Genomic DNA, 12,943 nt, shown 5'->3' on the forward strand with positions numbered 1-12,943 from the left:
CAGGCTGTTCTTTTCATAAAACACACACGCACGCACAACACACACACACACTATGCAATTAGTTTCATTGGCTGACTCTTTCCTGTTGATATCAGTGTGTAGGAGGCGTGTGTGCGTGTGCGCTAGAGAGTGCTATTCCTGTAAACTTAACTCAGGCTGACCTCATTGCCTTGCTGTAATGACTGACATGTCATTTTGAAAGCTTACAACCAATAGAAGATTCCGTTTCCAAATTTCAAATTGACCAGTCAGTTGATCAAAAATTCACCCGAAAGATGTCACTAGAGGACAACAACAACAACACATTTCTGGGTTTATCATTCTGGCCAAAATCATTTCAGCATAATCCCAAACAATGGACTGACATTAAAAATATGCTGGGCTCTAGAGGTAAGATACATTTGTGATACAAAATGGCTGACCTGACGTTATGCTATGCTAGGGTAAGCTAGCTTTATGTTTACCACAAAGACTTGTCCTTTACTGCAAATTAGCCAAGTTGTGTCTCTTTAGGTGCTTTTAAAACATTATTCCTGTGTATTTGACTGTTGTGTCAATATTATTTTAAGGCAAAGTGTACTAATTTATGACACAAAATGGCTGATTCCGACACGTTTATGCCATACTAGGCTATGCTAAGTGGCTAGCGACTATTTCCATTTACATTTTGCAATTGTTTTTTGCAAAAGCAGCAATAAAGTTAATATCTAAAACTTTTCCTCACATATTACACAGTGCAAGTCCACTATTCCAAAGGTAATGCTAAGCCAGATGTGGTAATTGAGCAATATGTTTAGGTTAATGTTTGTAGTTTGCATCATACTGACAGCTGCTTCTAATATTTTCCTCTCTCCTGCAGTTAAATAAGGATTAGGAACACCTCCAAGTTGTAATTGTCGCAGTAATTACCGCTGCAGATAACATAACGGACCATAAACGTTGCAGGCTATGAATAGATATTCTCCAGAAGGCCTATAAAAAAGCATGAGCTCACAAGTCGGCCATCTTTGCCAAAGAAGGAGGAGCTGAGCTTTGTGGGGGGGTTTTTTCTACTCCAAAAATCTCATTTTAGTTATTTTTAATAATAATTTTATGTATGATGGAGTTATTTTTTTTCCTAGCACAAGATGTAAACAAACTAATAAGCCGATATCAGCTTCTTTTTTACGCATTTTCTACCACTCTCGTGACTCATTCAGCTTGGCTCGGTGACCTGCTTAACTTTTTACTTAGCCCTGCAGCACAAAAACACACACACACATGGCTCCAAACAAAGTGTTTTAGCACATAGATGCTAACTGTCAGGCATCTATTCAGCCATGAAATATGGAAGAAGGTAAGAGGGGTCACTTGGAGTAAAATGAATAACCCACAGTGTTTCCCACAGGACTGCAGTCTGTTTGTGATGTGGATTACTGTAGATCAGCGGTTCTCAACTGGTGGGTCGGGACCCAAAAGTGACAATAACATTGTTTTGACTTCATAATTACATATTAAATAATGCATATATTTATCTAAACTGACATGTTTCAATACTTGTATTTGTATAACTAAATTGCTGTTAAATGTATTTTCCTAAAATGTTTGACATGATTTTCTATGATTTATTCATTGAAAACATCTGACGTTCTTTGCAGAGTACGTGCCTGCCCCAGCGTTGCCTCTAACCCCCTATGTTCCATGTGACACAATAACAAGATCTTATCAGCCGCGTGTCACGTGGGAGGTGCTTGCAGCTATAGGCGAGCTCTTCGGTGATTTAAGGTGAGCTTGCAGAGGGAAGAACTGCCAGGGTATTATGAGGTATTTGATTTCCATACCGAGCGTCCACATATGGCTGATGCGTGCAACCGATTCCTTCTGTCCTCATTCCAAATGTTCTCGCATAAATCCAAGCTATAAATTCACATATGACTTTGCCATATGTGAAAATGCAGCAGACGTTAGCTGCCAGCTTGTTTCAAAGTGTAGCCAATTTGTTTTTTCTGGGGTAGCTGTTTGGCATAATGTCATCACCATGCATTAGCTTAAGGGTGTGGTTGTACTCGCACTATACAAATACACGTATACTCTACATACACCTTTTTGATGCTTTTTAAGCTGCTTGTTCATACATAACCTCTTATTCGAGGTCGCTGAAAACTGATCCAGAATGCAAACGATACAGTCCCATCCCATCTGACTACAAAATATGGAGCTTTTTCACTTTGTTAGGGGGATTTATTTATTTTTTTACGTTTGGGAATATTTTAGTTAGTATAAAACTGTTCCGCCTGCCCTAAAATCCAAATCCTGTTCTCTAACATCATCCACAAATGAGACAAATAAGTCTTTGTGCAATTGGAGTCACTATAAAACTTTCTAAACACAGTGTTCAGTTTTTTTTTTCCCCGGTTTGAGTCACTATAACTCAATTCCTCCTGCCCTACAATGCCCTACAATGGTACAGCCCTGTTGCAATATGTCATCATCCCTGAACCAGGAAGTACCTTGCTAGCATACAGAAGGCCCAACAAACATAATGATGCTCTTTGGTATGGGTTTTTGGATTTTGTGTGTTGATTTACAAGATTGGTGTAGACTAAAAATACGAAAGTCAATAAGGACATTGCCCAAAAATGCTAGCTTTGCCATCCATGAACCGGGAAGTAGCCTGTGCTAGCTAACAAACTGTCCAAAAAAACATGGTGTTCTATCATTTTCCCTCTTGAGTCACTATTATGTGGATTGACAAGATTGGTGTGGACTGAAAATACGCAAGTCATGACTAGCCTAAAAATGCTAGCCCTGTATTAATGTCATTGTCCATGAAACAGGAAGTCGCCTGCTAGCGAACAAAATGACAAAAAAACAAACAATTAAAAACATATACACAGGTTAAAAACACATTTTAAAAACAGAAAGTTTTGATACGATTTGATAAAGCGTACAAATGATCGATCAGAGCATCCCTATTTCTTAGCATATCTACAAAATATCAGGAAAAGTGGACCTTCACTAGCCCACTGTGAAAAAAAGTTTGGACACCCGGGTCTTGTGTTATCATGCATGAAGCAGTAGGTGAGCAGCTTCCACATGCAAAAACCCGACAGGCTTCTTATTTAAATACCTCTTGTTGTGTTTGAGGGCTTACAACATTGGTGTGGACTAAAAACACTGAAATATGTGATGACATAGCCTTTAAAAAATGGTCTGACTTCTCATTTCTCACATTGGGGGAACTTTTGGTCTCATCAAGCACATATGCAAAACACATTGGAGGAAGTGATTTTTTTTTCCTCTTCCACTAACAAGCAAACTGGTCCAACCAGCCATTCAGCGCCACCAGCGGAACTCTTTCCTTGCTGAAAATTTGCTGTGCAGACACAGGTGCTGGGCATGCCAGGTACATTTCCAAACAGGTACTTTTCCAAACCAAGTGTGAAACCCGTCCGGGGGAGGGGAGTAAACCACTACCGAATTTGCGTGACAGTGTGTTTCCTCCCGAAAATATTCTCAAACAAGAGATGGTTTTCATTGTGACCTGATATGATGCAAATTAGGTCGCTTTTGCATGTGTTTACCTCTGTACACCATATGACCTGATCTGTTTACGTGTGCAGACAAACAGTATGTAGTAAGCAACCTGTCTTTTGTCACCTAGCAACAAACACATCTGACCAACACACTAGTGAATGCCTGGCTTTGAATCAGTATTAGCATAACAAAAATAGTGCAAACTGTTCTAATCTTGCTTATTAATGATAATAATACCCTTCTTGTGCTATTTTCAGCCGACAGTGGTTGAAGTCAGAGTCATTTATAGCTTCCTTAACTGCTCTGTACTTTTTTTTCCCCTCCCTTCTCCCTAGTTTCTGAGAGAAAATAGATGAGTGAAGAGACCTCAAGCCACAGCATGAGACGGCGTCAGGCCCATTAAAGAAAGAGCAGGCGTAAGTACAGGGTGCTCCCTTTGGCGATGCATTACTGTGTGTTAAAAACATGGAGTCTTCCTTTCATTATTTGGTGGCCATTTTTCCCCTCAAAACATAATAAAATAATTCTAAAACATTTTTGGTTCCCAAAGTGAATTGCGTTTATTAAAAGAGGAAATTAAACAAGTTCAGCGGCAGGAATAATGTGACAGACATGAAACTCCTGCACAGCAAGTGTCACCATCAAAGCATTTTCCTACGCGTGCAAGGGCGTTTTGTTTTTGAGCCATGCCCTGTCAGCTGACGAGGCACACCCTTGGAAAAGTACACTCAGGCGTAGTAAACAGGGTTTGTTTCCACAAAAGGACTTAATATTTCATCACCCACCCCACCCGATACACCAAAGGGAACTTTACAAAAATGGTATTTTATCCTCCTTTAAAAAGTTCTGAAAAGCATATGTAACACTATAAAGACTAAATGACTGTGGACTTAGAGGGGAGCCCTGTGGGACACCACAATCGCTGTTACAGGCTATATTCCAGGCAAAGATAAACCCTAATCTTAAACCACATTCATCCCGCTATTATGTAATGAATTCATCGTCATTCATGATTTATTATTAGAAATAATTGTTGAATCCGTTCCTTTGTTAAATCAATTTTTATCTAGTAGTATCTAGGTCAGGGGTGTCCAAAGTGTACACCACAAGGCTGTTGTTTTATTGGCTCTTGGCACATTCTAAAAATACAAGAAAACCAACAAACATTCTGTGAGCATGCATAGTGCAATTATGATATTTTATTAGACTTTTTCTTATTCTTTTTATGCATGCAGTTATCACGTTCCTCCTCCTTTCCTTGACAATGTGCTATGAAATGAATATTTCATGGTACTGCAACTGGGGCATGGGGGTGGCTGTCGCTGTGGAGCCATTAGGAGCTTGATGACATCATAACCTCATTTGCATAATTATACAGGATGCCAAACTGTTTACTGTATTTTTTGCCTACTTAGTGTATATTATGTGTTTTGAATTGCTGGTATATTTTTAGTCAGTTTCATTTCATTCATTCAGTTTCATATGCGATCCCTCGTACACGTGTCGTTAGTGCTTTCAGTATTGAGTCACTTCTGTTTACTCTGACTCACTTTAGCCTGCCACTGCATCGACTAAATTACAACACGGTCTATGTACTGTAATACTGTAAAGTTCTGATTCATTCTGTTGCTGTTATTTTCTGCATTGACGTCCAATTTTGTGTGTGACAATCATCTCTCCGTGATTGATGCCATCCATCCAATGGTTCAATGCAACGCCATTGGCAGCATGACAAGTTTAATTATAAAAAGTCAACGATCAACATTGCATCAAAGACAAAAGAAACATGACGAGGTTCCGCGTTCCCTTTTGTTTTTATTCCAGGGCTCCTCCTTGAACATTGCGTGACTAAATGATTCATGTAAGGACAACAGGCAGGGTGGAGCTCCATCACGGCGTTAATGAAACTTTGCTTCTGGTGCTGCCTTTGTTAAAGGAAAACTGCTCGATGATTTTACCTTCAAACATCAAGGAACTGTTTTATTTGTTATGTAATGTCAGCAAAGCGCTTAGCTACATTCTCAGCTGTCAAAATGCAAAAAAATACATTCAATTTAAATTTAAGTAATATGATTCATATTCGATACAAAGGACTTTTAAATATTTATTTGTTATTATGGTCTCCTTGAGTCTCTACCTGTCAACATTTGTATTTGTAACGGAGGGAAAGCATGTTTACAACCTGATAAATATGCTTTTCAACATTATTAGAGCCCTCCAGACATGAAATAACACCCCTATAGTCCCCTTTAGGCTCGTACTACCCAATATAGTCGACATAATAAAACGGTTAGGGTTAGTAAATAAGCTATTTAAGACATAATAAGTACCTGTGTGTGTTGCTTTCAACATGTTCCCGAGGGGAACAGAGAGGCAGGCGGACAGGAAGTGGTGTTTGACAATGGCACGTTGTTCCAACGAAGTCCGTTGTTTGCGTGTCTCACCACACATTACATTAACACTACTGCCACCTAGTGACCAGTGTAGAATACTACAAATCATTCAGTGTACTTGAATGCGTCGTCTACATTTTTAATTTAAGCAGAAAATCTCTAAAATTTGCTTTTATTAATAATCGGCCGTATTCAACCACGAAAGTGAAGCCTCACAACTCGAACCACAAAGTGTTTCCACACGCCTCATATTGCACCCTGAGCAATTGGTGTCCATATGGATAGCTGTTTTGTTTCTTTTTGTTTACTAATATTTACCACTTATCATTGACTTTTTTCACATTCACACATTTACACATTTACATTATGTAAATTAGTTCATTGCATACATTTTTAACAAGAGCGAACTTCTTAGAGTTATTATGTATTACAGTCCTATATTGTATGCCCGAGTCAAACAGTGGCAGCAAATGACTTTAATCTTAGTATTTAGGTGCATGATAACCCGTGAAAAGAAGCTTTTTAAAAATACTTTTAGCTCATCTTGGGGCACTCATTAACTTTGTACAAACCTCACTTTGTTGTCACACAACTAAAAATAAAAAGGAAAAAGTCATTTATATGTCCGAGAGACTTTTTACGACCAGGTGTAAAAATAAACAAGCATGCTGTCATGGCTGCTAAAGCCAGGCAATTAAAAAAAAAGTGCTGATAGTAGCAGCAGACATCGCCAGGACTCCATATGTGCGAGAGTGAACTCAGCCGAGGTCAGGGCAAGGAGCAGCACACGTGGTGGATGACACGGCGCTACTGTACTGTCGCTGTCATGCACAGCGTCACGCCAGCTGAGAAAGACTACTAATTATTGGTGGAAGATTACAGGGTGGAACGTTACAGACGGTGTGAGAAGGGGGCCGCATTGTTGTCACAACAAATGGCGTCTCTCACACTAACACATGCATACATGCCGCCTTTGTTGAGCTGTGGCGTGTGAGCAGGCTTATGTACTCAATCACTCCTAAACACGAGTGACAGGCAACACACACACTCATGCATTTCACACGCAGACTCCACAAATATGCAGCAACCTTGCCCAGGAGGAGAAAATTCACTGTTCTTTATTCTGCAGCCAGGGTGGCCCGACACCTGCTGTCAACAAAAAGAGGAAATTCAACACATTTTTCTGTACTGTGTTTGCTTTCCGCCACTGTGCTTGAAGTTAAAATTAGATTGTGAAATGCTACATGTGACTAGTCTTGCCAGGAATTTGAAATAATAATACACAAATAAAAATAAATACAAAAGTATATGTAAAATAAAAAAAAAATATATATATTTTATTTAAAAAAATATATATATACAAAATATATATATATATATATATAAATATATATATACATATATATTTTGGCACAGTATGTATGGAGAAAAATAATCCGCTTTGGATTTATTAATTAAATCCTTTTGGATTTATATATTTTATTTAAAAATATATATATACAAAAAAAAAAATATATATATATATACAAAATATATATATATATATATTGGCACAGTATGTATGGAGAAAAATAATCCGCTTTGGATTTATTAATAAGATCCTTTTGGATTTATTATTTAAGTCAGTATGCCCTACTGTATTTTTATTTTCATTCACTTAATTGAATAATTAAATATTTGTATTTATTAATCATGCTATAATTGACTAAATAAATAGATGTAATGTTTTTTTAATTCAATTCAATCCTGATCCATCAACTGGAAGGTTCTCTTACAGTTGCTTGTACACACACACACACACACACACACACACGGAATCACAAGTGTGTATGTAGCCTGCAGCAGCACTCAGCTGAGTACTTGGAAGTGATCTTAACTCCCAGCAACTACCCCCCAACCCCCCAAGAAAACCACATTTGTACTTTCTTTGCCTGAATACACATATTACAGAATATAATCTTTTAAAGGGGACCTATTATGCTTTTTCCACTTTTCTGACCTATAAATGTTGTATTCAGATAATTAAGTTTCAGATAATGAGGTTTGCGCATTTGGAAGTGAGCCCAAAAGACGTTTACGGTGGCTCTGAACGCTCGGTTTCAGAAAGCCAGACGTCCTAAAATGGGCCCCCGGGTAGAAGCTGTAGGTTTGCCTTCCCCCCCACTCTGCTGTTTGTCAAAGATCTTTCCGTGTTAGCACAGAGCTAACGCTAATGGGTTCAAGAGGCAAACATCAGGCAGAAGTGGTCAGAGTTTCAGATTCCTGACCAGCTAAGAGCAAAATATGGGACTGTTTTGTGAACACGGGCAAAGCTGGACTATCCGCTAACCTGTGGCTGAAGCCCGATGCCTTTCCAACATTACTTGGTCGTGTTGAAGAGTCAGAAGGTCGAGCTGTAATTCATAATTGAATTTATCAGTGTCCTAACTGTGTTTATTTTGTGTAAGTAAGCGATTGTCTGTGTAGCATTATAGAATGTGAATACAGGGAGCATCTTGCATGCATGGATGCATGCAAATTACAAGCTCACCGATTTCTGGAGTTGCTAATAGCCTTTTCCACCACAATTGGCAGATCTCCCCGAGTTTCTTTTAAACACAGGTAGTTCCGCAAAAAACCTTTAATGACCAATGGCCAAGATTGTCTGCACTGAATAAACACCGACCTATATTACCCCTCTGAGCCAGTAGCTCATGAGCTACCAGTAGTTCCTAACCACTTTACAAGTAGCTCTCTAAAGGCTTTTCATTTATTATCAACTCCTACATGTACCTACAAAATTGGAAAGTAAGCTTCAGCAGTAGTCCGGAAGTCCTCAGGAGTAGTGTGATCAATCACAGCAGAGTGGGCATGCCCGCAGGCGGGCCATGGGTGGAATCAATTAAAACAGAAATCCAAGGAATTACAGCTGGAATAGGTGCAGATTCTGGAAGATCTCGAAAGTTTTCTGTGCGGGTCATCACGTGAAGCTGTTCTATAGGAGTCCACAATTCAATACAAAGGCCGAAAAATGAACATAATAGGTCCCCTGTTCTCAGCTAACCACAGTGAAAATAGAATAGAAAGGAACTTTTTACTCACACTCTTCTTCTCCATCTGTTGTGCTAAGACATGTCTGCATTTGATTCCTCGGGGCGGTGTGTGTGTGTGTGTAAGGAGTACATGTTTTTTTTTCTTTGTGTGTGTTTCTTTACTGTGCCTTAGCAGCAGGATGCACACGCGCCTTCCACTCGTCCTTTAAAGCCTCCGGATCAGCAACAGGTGCTTTATGTGAATCCAGCCAGGCTTCTTTGTCCTTGGAAAAACATACAGTAGATGATATGCACGTTAGTTGAGTGACACACGAACAAGCTGATGAATGACGCCTGTTTCATGACTGTCAGCAGTCGACGACTCATGCCCCGATGTGTCAATGTCTGGGAATGAACATTAGGTGAAGGTCAAAACTGCAGAAGTAAACACATATAGAAGCGCCGCCGGGTGAAGCCTTGTATTTGTCTTTATGGCGAGAACATGAGTTTCTAGTTGAAACGATCTCTGGGACCTTGAACAACAGAGGATCCAGATAAAATGTACCCATATACGCCCATTCAATTTATATCTTTGCTGACCGTCTTCACCAGAAATAGCATACATTGAAGGTACCGTCACACTTCTGGTTCCGTACTCTGGCCCGGAGCATAATTTTAAAAAAAGTATCCTTGATATGTACTTTGGTGTGGCTCTCTTAGCATTCACACTAGTATTTTTGTAAAGAATATAGTCATCCCTTGCCAGTGTGCGGTTTGCAGCTTCATTCTGTCATCTTGCTTCAAAAATATCAATTAAAAGTCATCCTGTTTTGTGGTTGAATACGGCCTGTTATTAGTCAAAACATATACATATCTAAGCGAAGTTACATATTTGTTGCCTAAATTAAGCATTTTCAAGTATAACAATGGTTAAACTAACTAAAATATAAATATAAGGCATTCAAAAGACGCATTTAAAGACATTGAAGATATATTGTATTCTAAACTGGTCACTAGGTGTCAGTAAATCCAATCCAATCCACTTTATTTATATAGCACATTTTATAAACAGAGTTTCCAGTGCTGCACAGACTAGTAAAAATAAAAAGTAATAATCCAACACTAAAAGATCATTTAAGAAATAAAATAGTAAAATAGATATTAAAATATTAAAAACAAGAAACAAAGCAATAAAAGTATAAAAAAATAAAACCAATTACAATAAAAACGAAGAACTAAAAGACACAGGACCATACGACTCACTCTGAGTTAAAAGCCAGAGAATAAAAGTGGGTTTTAAGAAAGTAAAGCCTGGTACACCAGCAATACCTGGGTATAGTAGAGCGAGGGTGACACAAGTAGTGCTAAATCTATTTCTGGCAGTCCAAAGTCATAAATGAATGTATGGAAAATACTGCAGTGGAAAAAAACAAAGGTGAATAGGTTCAGTGATGAGGCAAAACCTTTATTGTTAAGTAATTACATTTATCGTTTTGAACATTTTGTCCCATTTCTTAACATTGCCGTGGCCCTGATCTGACCTCTTGGAGTCCCAGCACTGGTAAGTGCTGGAAATGATGGCGGAGGGAGCGCGAACGAGCCTTCATGTGCTTTAGTTGGAGGCTGACCAATACTCTTTGAGAAAGAGAAAACAGGGGCCGAGCTGCTGCGTGCACACACTACACATTTTATCCACCCAGGACATGCAGGCTGCTGATCCTGATGCTGAGCAGCAATGTGGAACTTGGCAAACGTGGAGCAAAAAAAAAAAAAAGTGAACATTTTGTGCCTCCTTTAAGTTTGTTTTAAGGTTTGAGTTGTGTAAGAATGTTCTTTCATTCCTTTAATGGCCCTTTTTAGGTTCCTCTACTTCTAATGTATTCACTTGCCTGCATGAATTAAAGGAAAACAACATAAATGAAAGCTATGCACTAATCAAACATTCCCATATAACCACAGTGTACTTTTTACATATGCCAGTACCCCACCGTGTTGTTGGTAATGTAAATATGCCAACTAAATATGTACATTTAGACTCAGGAATTACTGTATATAATCAGACATTTTTCTCATCCTATCAGTGAACACGGAAAATAAAGATGTCTAACCAAATGTAAATCCACTATAATGCCATTATTCACAGATTTGATCATATTATGTATTGTATCATCCGAAAATATAGTATTCAGTGTTTTCAGGACCCTCTACATGTTGAGAAGAGCAGTTACAGTATTTAGTGTAAGAAGCAGTTTTACAATGCCATCTCCTGTACGGAGATTTAATGACGAGCTACACAGACAGACCCATCGTAATGTGTTAACGGACAAAAAAGTAGAGCCAATTCTAAAAAAAAAACCAACAATCTTTGTGTTGCAGTCCAAATCCAGCAATGGCGGACTGCTAGAAATAAATGAATGTCAGGGAAACGCTGGCATTTTATGCAATATTTAAATATCCAGGTTCATACAACCCCACTTGATGGAAACGTCTCTAGTAAAGGAGAGCCACAGTACTGGGTTTGCAGGATATCTCTGCGACCTTTGATATGGTGGACCATTCTATCATGATGGACAGACAGACTATAGGTTGGGATGTCTGGCCCTGTACTGAACTGGTTCCACTCCTAGTTGATTGGTAGAAGCTTTCAGGGTGTTTACTAACAACATCCAGTCCGACCCAGCTGATTTAACGGTGCGGTGTACCACAAGGCTCTGTCGTGAGGCCACCCCTATTCATGCTACATGGTCACATAATACAGCAATTTAATTGTGTATTATTATAATGTTACCATCTGTTTGCCATGTCAGTAGAACATCACTCCAAACACTCAGACCCACGGTGTCCATGGTGTCGTGCATTTGTGTCTTTCGGTGTAGACGATTGGAATAAGATTAAGATTAAGATATGCCTTTATTTGTCCCTCAGTGGGGAAATTTGTATTGCACAGCAGCAAGAGTACAGACTTAGTTAAGCAGTACAAAATACACAATATAGACAAATAAACAATATAAACAACACAAGTATTAACAAAATCAACAGTTTTTCCCAGAGTTATATACAATACAGTATGTAGATAGTATGAAACGAGATGAGATATATGACCAGTCTATACACCGAGATCTTGTTAGAGAGTTAATATGAGGCATTATGGAAATACTTCACATAGAACTTAGTATATTGCATTTAGAGCCCTTAACATTGCACATGGAGGTTGATCAGATATTGCACAGTGAATGGGGTCTGGAGTAACTATATTGAGTAGAAAAGTATTACACAGATGTACATAGCGGTGTAGAAGAATAGCCTCTTTACACGTCTGAACAAGCGCTGGCTCAATTACAATCTGTTCCGAACGCTGCTGCGAGGCTATTGACCCGCACCAGCAGGAGGGCCCACGTCACACCCATCCTCAAAACTCTCCATTGGTTACCTGTCCCACGGCACGTTCATTTTAAAATCCTTGTTCTAACTTTCCAAGCTTTACACGACCAGCCCTACAGCTCGGCTTATAACCTGACGTCTGCCGGGTGCTGCCCGCACCCTTTTTAGCAAGCAAAGTGACAGATCTTTAAAAGCAGTGGCACCATATCTTTGAAATGACCTCCCACTGTCCCTATGGTCCATGGACTCTGTAGAGACTTTAAAAAACCCACCTCAAAACAAACTTTATCTTGGCTTGACATGATAAAATACAACATAAATAAAATACATATGTGTTTTGGTGGATTCATTGGAGGCAGCTTTAAAAGCAAGACAGAAACGTCTCACGTGAGCTCCTCATCCTCTGCTGTGTCTGCACGGGCTCTCACACAGAGGACACCGCCCTGTCTGGCCTTTGCGGCCATGCTGGAGCCACGCTCTGATTGGCCGATGTTCATCCCCTGGTGAGAGAGAGAGAGAAAGAGAGAGAGAGAGAGAGAGAGAGAGAGAGAGAGAGAGAGAGGCCGGCTAGGCGTAGCTGTCTGGGACAAAAACACAGGGCGAGCTGCCAGCTGCTGTCCCTGGAGGAGTGAGCGCTGCCTG

General features: G+C 39.4%; 1 long non-coding RNA gene across 1 annotated transcript in view; it reads left to right on the forward strand.

The window, feature by feature from the left end:
* Positions 1-43: 43 nt before the first annotated feature.
* The window catches only part of LOC144902078 (uncharacterized), a 28,802-nt gene continuing 15,902 nt past the window's right edge, over positions 44-12,943 (forward strand). The window contains exons 1-3 of the long non-coding RNA XR_013630329.1: positions 44-390; positions 1,638-1,764; positions 3,852-3,932. This is a non-coding gene — a long non-coding RNA (uncharacterized LOC144902078). The remainder of the gene's footprint in view (positions 391-1,637; positions 1,765-3,851; positions 3,933-12,943) is intronic.

Source organism: Doryrhamphus excisus, linkage group LG2 (assembly GCF_037039965.1).
Source record: "Doryrhamphus excisus strain RoL-2023G ecotype Guam linkage group LG2, RoL_Dexc_Guam_v1.1, whole genome shotgun sequence".
Taxonomy (NCBI): Eukaryota; Metazoa; Chordata; class Actinopteri; order Syngnathiformes; family Syngnathidae; genus Doryrhamphus; species Doryrhamphus excisus.